This window comes from Cyprinus carpio, chromosome A19 (assembly GCF_018340385.1).
Source record: "Cyprinus carpio isolate SPL01 chromosome A19, ASM1834038v1, whole genome shotgun sequence".
Taxonomy (NCBI): domain Eukaryota; kingdom Metazoa; phylum Chordata; class Actinopteri; order Cypriniformes; family Cyprinidae; genus Cyprinus; species Cyprinus carpio.
The window spans coordinates 19186853-19199513 of NC_056590.1; the positions used below are offsets into that span (position 1 = coordinate 19186853).

The window sequence follows — 12661 nt, forward strand, 5'->3', positions numbered from 1 at the left end:
AGGATGGGATTAGTTTGGAACACTCTGGCTTTAGGAAAACAGCATCATGGAATGAAGCTTTGGAAGCCAGCAGATCACACCGGCTCTGCTTCCAGAGAGACGTTAGATGTGCCTTCTGCATGAATCACTGTGGAGAACCTTATTTTAGTCTCGCTGCATCCGCACAACTTCTTTCTCTTCAGCAGCGGCGTCAGTGCCGGTGCACTGTTGTCATCGGCAAATGGGATTACGACCACATCACTTTTTAGCTTTAGAAAAGGGCATTAAATATTGAAATGATCTCTGTGGTGAAAATGGCGCTCACCTCCTTGTGATGCATTTGGGATCTAAAGGCAGCTTGCTCGCCTACATTCCATGTGTTGCTTGACAAGGTCTCTCTGTATTCCGAGCTTCTCTTTTCAGAGATGAAAATAAGCTTGATCTGGCAAAGAGAGATGAGAAATATACTGACAGATGCATGCTATCGTTCTCAACACTGTCTGTTCAACTGGCTCATGTTGTCGAACAAATGACTGCACAGCCTTCTCTGTGAACGGCTGATTTCACCCCATTCTCATTACTCCAGGTGTTAGCGAGGTTAGGGTTGAGCATTCCAAATGATCCTGATGCATTTGCATTGTAAAGTCAAGTGTTTAGCATGTTCATAACATGTAAGCACTTTCAAGCGATGAAGCTAAACCTGGCAGCTGAACCTCTTTCACAATTTCTGATGTGACGTATCAACCATTCAGGGGTTAAAAGTGACTTAAACCCAGAGTTAAGTGTGTAGTGTGTAGTGTTTTTAATATAATAATCCTCAAGTGTGTGTTGTGTGTTTTTTTTGTTGTGTTTTTAATATAATAATCCTCTAAAAATTCAATTGCTTGCTTGTAAATCTTACATTGGTCCAGACTCTCAGTGTGTGTGTGTGTAAATATTAAAAAAGCATTTGGTAGACGCTTTTACAAACAGCTTACATCAGGCCAATAACAAACTAATGTGTTCCCAGGGAATCGAACCCCCACCGTGACTGGTAACGCAATGCCTATCAGCTTGAGCTGTGAATATGAATGTACAAGATGACCGACAGACAGAGTGCACCTTAAAGCAGTCACTGCACCAATTCTGACCACAGCCTGCTGTGCTGTAGCCAAGACAGTTGTTATATTTTAGGATGCATAATTCAGCAATCTCTGTCAAGCAAAAGGGATATTTTTGAATGCTGGTTCATTAAAAATCACTTTACAGAACTTGTAAACATCTGATGGTTAGAACCTTATTCTGGTTTCCTTGGTAACACTAAACAATCATTTAAAAAGTAACAGAAATGAATACTGTTGCTTTTGTCTAATGATATGAAAAATATGATGGAGATGTTGTGAAGACATTAAAGGTAAGAGTGTAGTTGTTTTCCAGCTATTATGTGTTTGGATCCAGGTTTGCTTTGTTGTGGCCTGCAGTAAGAGGTTATGCCTCCAAGCTTTTTGAAAATGACTTTGAGACTATTATGTATAATTTAACTCCCAATGGAGTTGCATTCTGTGCATTCATTCCCCATTTTCTTCTCTTTCTGACTCTCTTCTGCCACTTTATTAAATGGAGGACTTTTTCTTTTGATTTGTTCTACGCTGTATCCATTTTAAATCTTATTGTGCTTCTGCATTTCTTTCCAAATTGCCTTAGAATTAGAATAATTTACACCATTTGTATCTAAGCTGATGTTTTCTTATACTCCAGTTGCATTTGTTTCTTAAACACTTGCATAACTCTAACAATTACCTCAACGGCAACATGATTTCATTTGATTTATTTATGGCCAATTGCCTTTACCCGTCTCAGCTGTTTGTTTCTCCTCTCAAACTAGAGCTTGACATCTTTCTAGAGCAAGACAGTCATCTTTCATAGGATGCATGTGAAACGCAGCCACTGAAACGCTGCCGTTACAAACACTGATGCCAGACGATCTACAAGGGAAGGTAACTTTGAGGTGACAGAGAACGTTGCCCATTCTAGACACACAGACTCTTGGAGTGAATTGATTAGATTATTTGCTCTAAAGCCTTGGGTACATCTGTATGGAAGCTGCCTGCTGCTCTTTACAAAGTCACAGAAGCACAACTGAGAATCAAGCAGATTGAAGCAGTACTTTTTTTGTTTTGTCCTTTATTCATTGTTTGACAGTGAGGTGCTTTTTACAAAGTCACAGAAGCACAACTGAGAATCATTAAAGGGACCATATCAAGCATAACCATTTTACACCCTATTTTTGATACTTAGTATTAAATAAACTATATTTGTAAGATTTTAATTTAAAATTTCCCTTGAAAACATGAGAACTTACACTACAGTTCAAAAGTTTGGGCAGGTAGTTATATTTTAAATAAATGCTGTTCTTTTTCATTTTCATCAAAGAGTTTTGATTAGAGTATCGGGTGCTGAAAATTCAGCTTTGCCAAAACAGGAATAAATGACATTTTATGATATATTAACGTAGAAAGCTTTTTTTTTTTAACGCTATTTGAGCAGAAGAAACAACATTTATGAGACAGTTGTTGTTGATAGGTAGGTATTAGCTATCATACTTCATCCTTACTACCTCATCTTACATCAGCAAATCAGAAAGAGCTGTTTTTGCAGTTAACTGTTAGTAAATGCTCCTTTTAGACTGAGGAGGAAGTGTTCAGTTCTTGAAGTTAGTTTATTTCCAAAGTTGAGGAAAAATTCAATTTCTCAGTTTGATCCCTTTAAGCAGGAAAAAATACGTTTTTTTTAGGGTGAAGCTTTATGTGACTTCAAATCGATAGTTATGTTGTTGTTGGAGCCTTTCTTTATTTCATCAAATTTATTGATTTACAGTGCAACTCATATCCTCTCATACCATTTCAACATGTAGAAAGAAAATTGTCTATGGCATGTAATCACAGTGACCGAGAAGCAATCAGTCTTGGGGAAAGCATATATCTTAGATGTATTTACAGACTCGTTAAAGGTCAAAGCGAATTAAACCCATTTTTCACAATTTTTTTTTCTTTCAAAAATGTTTGACCTTTTGCTTTAAATGCTGAGCTTTTTTTCTTTTGTCACAGGTTATTTGTCAATGTCTGTTAGCATTCAAGGACAACAATAAACCATAAAGTTTATTTGAAAAAGGTTGAGGTCAGAAGAGCCTTGCAAACCATGGAGAAACCTGGTGTTAAGCCCAGCTGCTGTAAGATCCTCCCAAAGCTATGCACTGTCAACCTCAGGTTCTGCACTGGGATCAACCACCTTTCCAGAGACCTTCAAAGTTTGGGACTAAACGCATGTTTCATCCAAACTGTAACAGCGACGAAAGAGTTTTGTGGGATTACAAGGTACAAGTGCTCAGGCTGTCTGTGCTTCTACAGTGAACTTGAGCAGCTGATGACACACATAGAGCAGGGCTGGAGAGAAGGCTACAGCTGTAGAGCATTCTACCGTAAGCTGAAGGACATGAAGGACTGCAGGGAGTTACTGACTGTACATGAAGAAGAAGCAGCTGCAGCTTCTGAAAGTGACCCTCAGCTCTGTGCCTCCTTGGCTCTGAGGCAGAGCAAGAGAGATGAGAAGCTGGACATGGTCCTCAAGTGGCTGCAGGAGTGCCTGTCAAGTTGCTGGCAATGATTTCATTAAAACATTTATGGCTGCATTTGTTGCGATTTTAGATTTTCAGAAGAAAATTTGCTGAGTGTCCTGCTTTTTTCAATACAATGACAGTGAATGGGGACAACGGCTGTGAAGCTCCATAAAGAACTCTAAAAGTATCATAGAATTGGTCCATATGACTTGTGCATTATATTCTAGATCTTCTAAAATCATTCAATAGCTTTATGGCAGGATGAGACTGGAATTTGTTATTAAGTGATAAACCTCTTCTCCTTAGCAATTAAAAACTTGTTTGTATTTTCTTAAATCCAAATATGGCTGATTAATATGTGATGTGCCAAGTTTGATGCACAGGTAAGTCATTGGACATTTGCATACACTACTGTTTAAAAATGTGCATTTTTTATGTTTTTGAAAGTCTCTTATTCATGCCAAGGCTGCATTTACTTATCAAGAATAAAGTAAAAACGGTAATAATGTGATTACAAAGCTGAATTTTCAGCAGCCATTATTCCAGTCTTCAGCGTCAGTCTTCATTCTAATATGCTTATTTGCTGCTCAAGAAACATTTATTATCAATTTTAAAACAGTTGTGATTTTGGAGGTCAGCAGCCCTAATCATTATTCACTCTCATTCTATGGAAAAGAGCTGTCAGGACATTCAGCAAACCATCTTTTGTATTTTACTGAAGAAAGTAAGTCACATAGGGTGAAGAAGGAGGGTGAGTAAACTGGACAGCATAATAATATGAATAAAGGACTCTTCAGAATAACCAGTTTAGACTTCTGAATGAAACCTTTCATCAAGCTGCAAGGTTGCATCAAAACCTGAAGATTTCCCCCACTATTTTATGGATTGTGATGCTGCATGAAAATGTAAAATTATTCAGAGACAATTACTTGCAGTGTAAACAATATTACAGTTTCCTATGAAGGATTAGTCTGAGAGGTGGAGAAAATGTGTCCATAATGACAGGGTGATGAGCACAGTCAGAACACATATCACACTTGCATAGCAGAGTATGGAATCTGCTCATCTTGTCATACCAAAACAAATATTTATGGCATTTCCTGTCAAGAATGTTTCATTCTGGGAGGGGAAAAAATCCAGTCGACACATTTGAAATATCTATCTATCTAACTGGTCTTTCTATCTACTTGTTGATCTGTATATTTGGTCCATCCATCCATCCATCCATCAAACATTATATGTAATCTTCTTATCCTTCCATCCATCCATCCATCCATCCAACCATCCATCCATCCATCCATCTATATATCCATCCATCCATCCATCCATCCATATATCATTCTATCTAATTTTATCCTTCATTCATTCATTCATTTTTTTTTTTTTTCATTGAATTAATTATTGTATTTGTATGTGTTTTGTAAGGGAGACAGTTGCTTGCAGCAAGCAAGACATGGGAGATAAAAGATATTTGTGACGTGTCAGGCGAAGAAAGAGGAGTGTCCTCTGACAGTTTTTATTTAGTGGTGGGAGACTGGAGTGCACGTGCTTTGAAAGCTGTTTTACAAAGAATTCATGTGTCACTCATAGCTCACACATGACAGCCACCTAAAAGATTTGAAGAGATCTACTGCTGACAGGCATGGTGGCATCACTGTAAAGCCCTCATCTATTTTTCCGTCTGGAGTACAATCTCTTTGTTGTCGGATAGCATAGATTACATATTCTCTCTTTTGAGAATGTCAAGGATTCCTCAAATTCCAGGAGAGGTACTGTGGAGGCATTTGCATGTGCGCTAAACCCAGTGTTTAGGTATCGCTGCTACAGGGCGTCCTGTCTTTCTTTGACAGGACGGCTGGTGTTTCCTGCCACAATAGATTGGTCGGCTGTCTCTGCAGTAGGTGAGTGGGCTGTGAAGAGATTGCGTGCAGGGGTGTCGGTGTCTTGCCAAGACACCGACCTTTTCAAAGAGGCAATCGATGAGGCCCAGCACCAGGGCTCCGGAACATTCAAGCCTGTCAGGTGGGTGGGAGGAAGTTCATACAGACAGCAGTGGCGTGCTAATTGCTCAGGGTTGCTGGCGCCCCCACTGTTTTGGTGCAGGTGGTGAGGGTCTGTGTCCCTGTGGTGTCTACACCAGCCTTAAAGGCCTTTCCACACTGAGCGTGAAAAAGCGAAACGAATTTTGGACGTGATGACGCACTGGAATAAAACAATACATTTCTATGGATGCTTCCACATAGTCCGCGAACATTCGTGCACAGAAAATGCTAATGTTTTTTTTTTCACACCAGTCCAACGAATATTTTAAGTTTCGCAAAGCGAAAACACGGGCCGTCGAATAAGATTTGAGCTAGGATCACATGACCGGAGCAGCTGCTGTTGCACAAAAGGCTGAGAATGGTGGCGCTGTTTCAAAAACCAGTGAAAACAAACACAGAAGAGTGTGCCGGATAAGAGAGAGTGGATGCGGAGGTCTTGTTATTGTTGGTATTTAAGAACAGATTTATTCTCACATGTTCTTTATACAGAATAACATTTCTATTAATTCTCCACTGAATTATGTGATCTGTAAAGCATCATCCGTTTTCTTCCACATGTGCGAGTGTTATAAGTCAGAGCGCGTTCACTCTTTTTCTACACATGAAATATGAAATCAAATAGATATAATTATGATGATACATTTTCTGTATGTGTTTTGTATGCAGCTCAGTATTTTTATAGCAATAAAGTATGTTTTTGACAAATATTAACAGTGTAGCGTTATTACAAACAGTGCATGTGTCTTTTTATTATAGAATCAAAATCAACTATAAATCACTATTGGAAGTTATTATAAGCACTCGATGATGGTTAAAGTGGGTAAGCAAATACATTTTCAAGTGTAGCTTGATGCTAATTGTACTTCTAATGATATTTTAGGATGTAGCCTATTCTTGTAAGCATTATACATAGTTTGTGTTTCTGGTGTAGAGCCAAACTTTATTTATCTTAATTTAGATGTTAAATCCATTTATGAGATACATATCTGAGGAAAAATGCATTGTTGGTCGGCGCCACCTTGCGTGCAGGTGTGAATTAGCAGAAGGTGAACAATCATTTCATTCTCGATGTGAAAGCACTGTTCGTCGGCAATTCGCATCGCCCTCAGTGTGGAAAGGCCTTTAGGGGGGCAACAATTTCACACTGAAGTCTTCCTAAAGCACGTCTATCTCCATATGAGACTACACCTACAACCAACACTCTGTTAGCAATGTAGCCATGTGGCACCACAGGATCAGAATCTTAAACTGTAGATTGAAAAAGACTTCTATAAAAAATGTGTGTGGAAAACTCACTGTTGCTGTTCTGGAGTGTTGAGGGTGGCTGCTAGGTGGTTGCTAATCGGATGTTTACTAGTTCAAGTCCAAAAAAGCCACATCCTTAAGGCTCTAGCTGCATCCAAAATCACATACTGTCTTGTAGGTACTACATTTGAATTGAAACTTACTTCAGGACTGTTAAAAAAGTATGATCTATGAAGTATGGAGAATGAAGTATGAATATGGAATTAACATCCACCACTTTGTCACTGAATCTTGCTGGAAGTAGTGGGTCATCATTTTGGACATACTTGTCTCACACTCTGTTTGTCACTTATTATATAGAAAGGAAGTAAACATATTTGGACACATGAGGGCTTTTCGCACTGCTTTTGTTCCAGAACTAAAAGTACAGTACTGGGACGATTTCGCATTTCCCAGTACCATTCAAAGGGTTGCATTCACACCGAGTGAACTAGTGTGTACTAGGACGTGACCTAAGCCGGTCGACAGCGTTATCATTTGTGCAAGGTGTTCAACAACGAAAACAAAGAAGAACAACGTTAACAAAAGGAGGATAGAGGACACTGTGATCGGAGCTGTATTTTTGTTGTGTCTCATGGGTTTCACAATAATGGACATGGAATGTCAACGTATACATAATGCAATTGAAAGAATGGAAAGGAGGACTAAGAATCTAGTATGACAACTGGCAGTGCTACATTTGCTACAAGTGCCTGAACTTCAGCTTCTGTCCATCTATCGCTGTTCTCCATACTTGCAAAATAAGTTGACACAATGTTTACAGTATGTTACACGGCATTTTAAATCATGGCGGGTGAGGGCGTTTTCGAATGTGTTTGGCCAATCAATGTCTACTTACGTCACGGTAGTACCAGTTGTGCTGGTTAGACCCTGCTCCGGAGTAGTAGCTAATTTGGTTCTCGAAAAAGGCAGTCTGGTACTAAAATTGCACATGTTCAGGTACTATGAAAAGGTTCCTGCGGTGCGAAAGGCCCTATGGTCTATGATATCCTGGTCTGTAGATATGCCATGGTTCTCTCCTTCAGTGAAAGGCCTGTTCACACCAAGACAAATATTCAGTGCAATATATATTTATAGTTAATGTGTCTGTTCAGATCAACCCAAACATTTGCATTCCATCAATGCAATATTTCTTTTTTTTGTTTTACGGGAAGTGTTTTAATCTTTTTTCCCACCGCACTACTAAGACAACTGGCCAACCAATAAGTTTATGCTGTTACTTACATAAAACTACGACTTGGTAGCTCTTACAGAGTATTTTGCTACACAAATTATTTACACTACACAAAAGTTTTCAGACAAATCAAACTTTCAGTTGAAAATCTTACAGAAACATTTGTGGTGGTCTCAACAGACTCTAAGTCTGTAGAGTTTAATCATCTAATTTATCATCTGCCAAGCAAAAAGCATACTGTAAGTCTGGTTACATTTTTCCTCAACAGTCCTCATTATATGAGCTATTATTTATGTCCTTAGCACAATGTAATATTTGTGATATTGTAATTGTAATTAATTTAATTAATACTTAGTGTTAAGGGCTTTTCCCTACTTCTAAGAATGAAAATAGTGAAGTTAAGCAAGCACCACTAACTAGATTAACTACAGCTGTACTGTAGTTATTATTTATGACATCCTTTCATTCCTTCCAGGAAAATTTATAGATTTTCCTTTGCAAAAATAAATAAATATAATAATTCTGTGAAAATATTGTAAAAAAAAGTTTCAACTTTTCAACGGATCAAACACTGTACTGTTTCTCTTGTGCCCAGGTCCTCTTTGGTATGCAAATTAATCTTCTGTGGCTTTCTTCATTCAAGCCCTAAGTGGTAATGTGGGGTCTCCATTTGAGGGAGTCTCTGGAATCAATGTCCGTAATATACTTCCAATGAGAATCTATCGAAAATGTGTTATATTATATATGCATTCTAAGCTATACTGCTAGTTCCCTTGGGCCAAAACATACTTTATTAATTTTTTTTAATATGCTTTCTATATCCTTGCTTTGAAATCGCTACATAATTTATCCTTTCTCAATAACTCAGACTACCAACCTCCACATACTTCTGTTAATGTTTCTGTTTCATGCGAATACTATACTCCATCTGTCAAGTTTGTCCATATCACCACAGGCTTCTGAGCTTGTGCATTTCTGAATCTGTATTACTGTATCCGTGATGAGGTGAGAAGGATAGTGGCAGGTTGCCTGGCAGTTGGTCTCCTTCTCCTAATGAGAGAAGTCTGCATCGTTATTGATTGACCTGTTCACTGGATGCATGTCTCAGACGCTTAATGGGATGATGGGGTGGCGTGCAGAGAGAAGGAAGAATCCGCCAGCAGCAGGAAAATACTGAATTGTGTGTGGGCAACAAGTGTGTAAAATTATGTGGATGGGTCAGTGTTTTTAAGAGGTTTTCTCTACAGATCTTGTTTTAAGGTAAAATATTATTACAGGTCAATTAATAGTGTACTTTTACCAAAAAATCCAGAAAAAAAACAGTATATAAAGGTTAGAAATTGATTTGCATTTCAGTGAGTGAAATAAGTATTTGATCCCGAAGCAAAACATGACTTAGTACTTGGTGCAGAACCCCTTGTTGGCAAGCACAGAGGTAAGACATTTTTTTGTAGTTGGTCACAAGGTTTGCACACATTTCAGGAGGGATTTTGATACACTCCTCATTACAGATCCTTTCTAAATCCTTAAGGTTTCTTGGCTGTTGTTTGGCAGCTCGATGTTTCAGCTCCCTCCACAGATTTTCTTTAGGACTGAGGTCTGGAGACTGGCTAGGCCACTCCATGACCTTAATGTGCTTCTTCTTGAGGAATTCTTCTTCTGGCTATTCATTGCTGATTTTGAATGCGATTTTGTGTAGCTTGTCAGTGAACTACGGCTCTGTGTTGTAAATGCCACTCCCGGAGCGGCATTTACATTTACTGGGAGCGGAGTGATTATTAAATGCTCAGAGCGTGGAGGGGAAATTGTTGCCACTCCACTCCGTTCACATACTCTGATCTGAACGCACATGCTGGAGATTAACTACTAATCACAGGAACAGATTTACTGACGAGATGCGCATGAAAATCACATTCGATTTTTTGCCCAGCCCTAATATATATATATATATATATATATCACTTTGTCCATCTGATTACTCCATCTATAATGCATGCCATTAGGGGTATTCCAGTATTTCTATTAATGTACAACAGAAAAGGAGATCTTAATGCACTTTCTGTCTGCGTTTGCTCCACTCACCTCAGAGAGCAAAGACATCAGCACCCCATCACCAATCCATACTGCTAAGTGTTTCAAATTGTCATTAGCCTTGTCTGTCTATGAAATTTCATTCCAGCCATTTTAACCAGACGCCCTTTCTGGAATAAACATTCCGTCTCCTTGGATTCAATCTCATTCCATAATTAATGGTTCTGGTCCTGAAGTGTAAAGGGAAGGACATCCATGGTGCATGTCTGGAAGCCTTCATTAGTGTGTGGGGAATGTCTGTTCCTTGGAGAGAGAAACTTAAACTGTGTTCACATGCAACACATTTGCATTTGCATTGTATTGCGTTCCCCCCCAAAACTTTGCATTCTTTTGCAAAAGTACTCCCTTCCCCCAATAAATTTTGCGCTGTCCTGCAGAACGTTTGTGTTCTCTAAAAAAAAAGGTACTGCGTTCCCCTGAGAAAATTTTGTGAGCTTTTTTGTTGAGCTGTTTCAAACAATTAGTGATTTGGCAGAGGCCTACTAGTTATTTACCTGCCTTCCTGTGCTGCAACTCCCCCTTGTGTTTCAGCCTTTGTTCATTCCACCTGTGGCTTCAATATCTCCTTTTATGGAGAGATGGCAGACACAAATCTGCTCAAATTGAGAGCTGTAAGTACTGAAACAGTACACTTACAAGTATACTACTAGAACACAGATATTTGTTTACTTGCTACATAAAGTATACTTAAAAATATACTTGAACTTTACTTAAGTATACTTAATAAAATAAACTTGAAGTATACTACTTTTTGTAAGGGAAGTCACAAAGAAAGCAATGCATAGAACAGTATTCCACAATATAATAATTTCATGCTCTTACAATATGAATCTGGTGTGTAAGCTGGTGTGGCTGTGGTCCTGATGGGATATCAGCTCCTTTGTTTCAAGCCATCGTAGTTTTTTTTCTCAACCCCAGCCTGACTTATTCTGAATACAAAGAGAAAACAGCAGATCTGAAGACAGAGCCCATGATTTGCAGTGGGCTTTTGGAGTTTGTAGTTGGAGCAGGAAGATTTAAGGAGGATGACTTGAATGCCTGGAGGGCTGACAGAGAGATATGTGTCAAGCAACGATTGGTACCGCCCCCCGCCCTTAAGGCAATCTGTGATGTCCACGGTAGTGGTAGACTTCCCAATGGGGTTACTCTTACAGGTCTGTCCCTTCGAGACCCTGGTCCCACATTTCGCTATTGTCTAGAACCAACAGCCATCGTGAGTGACTGAAGACCACACGACTCACTCCGACATGCCATGTGAAGCTTTTGAGGCTTGTGACATTTGTGGGGTATTTCAGGAGCCTTCAAGCCAGTCACATCATAGCTGGATCTGAATCCTAACCCCAACCAACAGCTGGATTTCAGTGAATTTCTTTTCACCGTCTTAGCCCTGAATTTCTTTCACCGGTTCTTTTTACTGGTTCATTATTTGCTTATCAATTCGAAGCCATACAAAATTTTTGTGTTTTAGTTGTTTAAAATTTTAATTGAATTTATTTCACTGGTTTTTTTTACTGGGACAACGTTAAAGCTCCCAACAGTAACCTAAATAAATAAATAAATAAATATATATATAATTGAAAATGTGTAATAAAGTGGCCGGTGAGTGTGTATATATATATATATATATATATATATATATATCAGCACTTCTATATATATATATATATATATATATATTATATATATATATATATATACACTCACCGGCCACTTTATTACACCTATTCAATTGCTTGGTAAAACAAATTGCTAATCAGCCAATCACATGGTAGCAACTCAATGCATTTAGGCATCTAGACATGGTGAAGACGACTTGCTGAAGTTCAATCCCAGCATCAGAATGGGGAAGAAAGTGATTTAAGTGACTTTGAACGTGGAATGGTTGTTGGTGACAGACGGGCTGATCTGAGTATCTCAAAAACTGCTGATTTGCTGGGATTTTCAAGCACAACCATCTCTAGGGTTTATAGAGAATGGTCCAAAAAGAGAAAATATCCAGTGAGCGGCAGTTGTGTGGACGACAATGCCTTGTTGATGTCAGAGGTCAGAGGAGAATGGGCAGACTGGATAGAGATGATAGGAAGGCAACAGTAACTCAAATAACCACTCGTTACAACCAAGGTATGCAGAATATCATCTCTGAACACACAACACGTCAGACCCTGAAGCAGATGGGCTACAGCAGCAGAAGACCACACTGGGTGCCGCTCCTGTCAGCTAAGAACAGGAAACGGAGGCTACAATTCGCACAGGCTCACCAAAATTGGACAATACAAGATTGGAAAAACGTTTTTCTGGTCTGATGAGTCTTGATTTCTGCTGCGACATTCAGATGGTAGGGTCAGAATTTGGCGTGAAGAACATGAAAGCATGGATCCATCCTGCCTTGTCTCAATGATTTAGGCTGCTGCTGGTGGTGTAATGGTGTGGGGGATATTTTCTTGGCACACTTTGGGCCCCTCAGGACCAATTGAG

The 12661-nt window shown here is 39.0% G+C and overlaps 1 long non-coding RNA gene across 1 annotated transcript; it reads left to right on the top strand.

Annotated features, from left to right (window-relative positions):
- The first annotated feature begins 1156 nt into the window (after positions 1 to 1156).
- On the top strand, positions 1157 to 3999 carry LOC109052740. The gene is made up of 3 exons (XR_002011587.2): positions 1157 to 1372; positions 1844 to 1955; positions 3066 to 3999. It is a non-coding gene; the product is annotated as an uncharacterized LOC109052740 (long non-coding RNA).
- The last annotated feature ends 8662 nt before the right edge of the window (positions 4000 to 12661 follow it).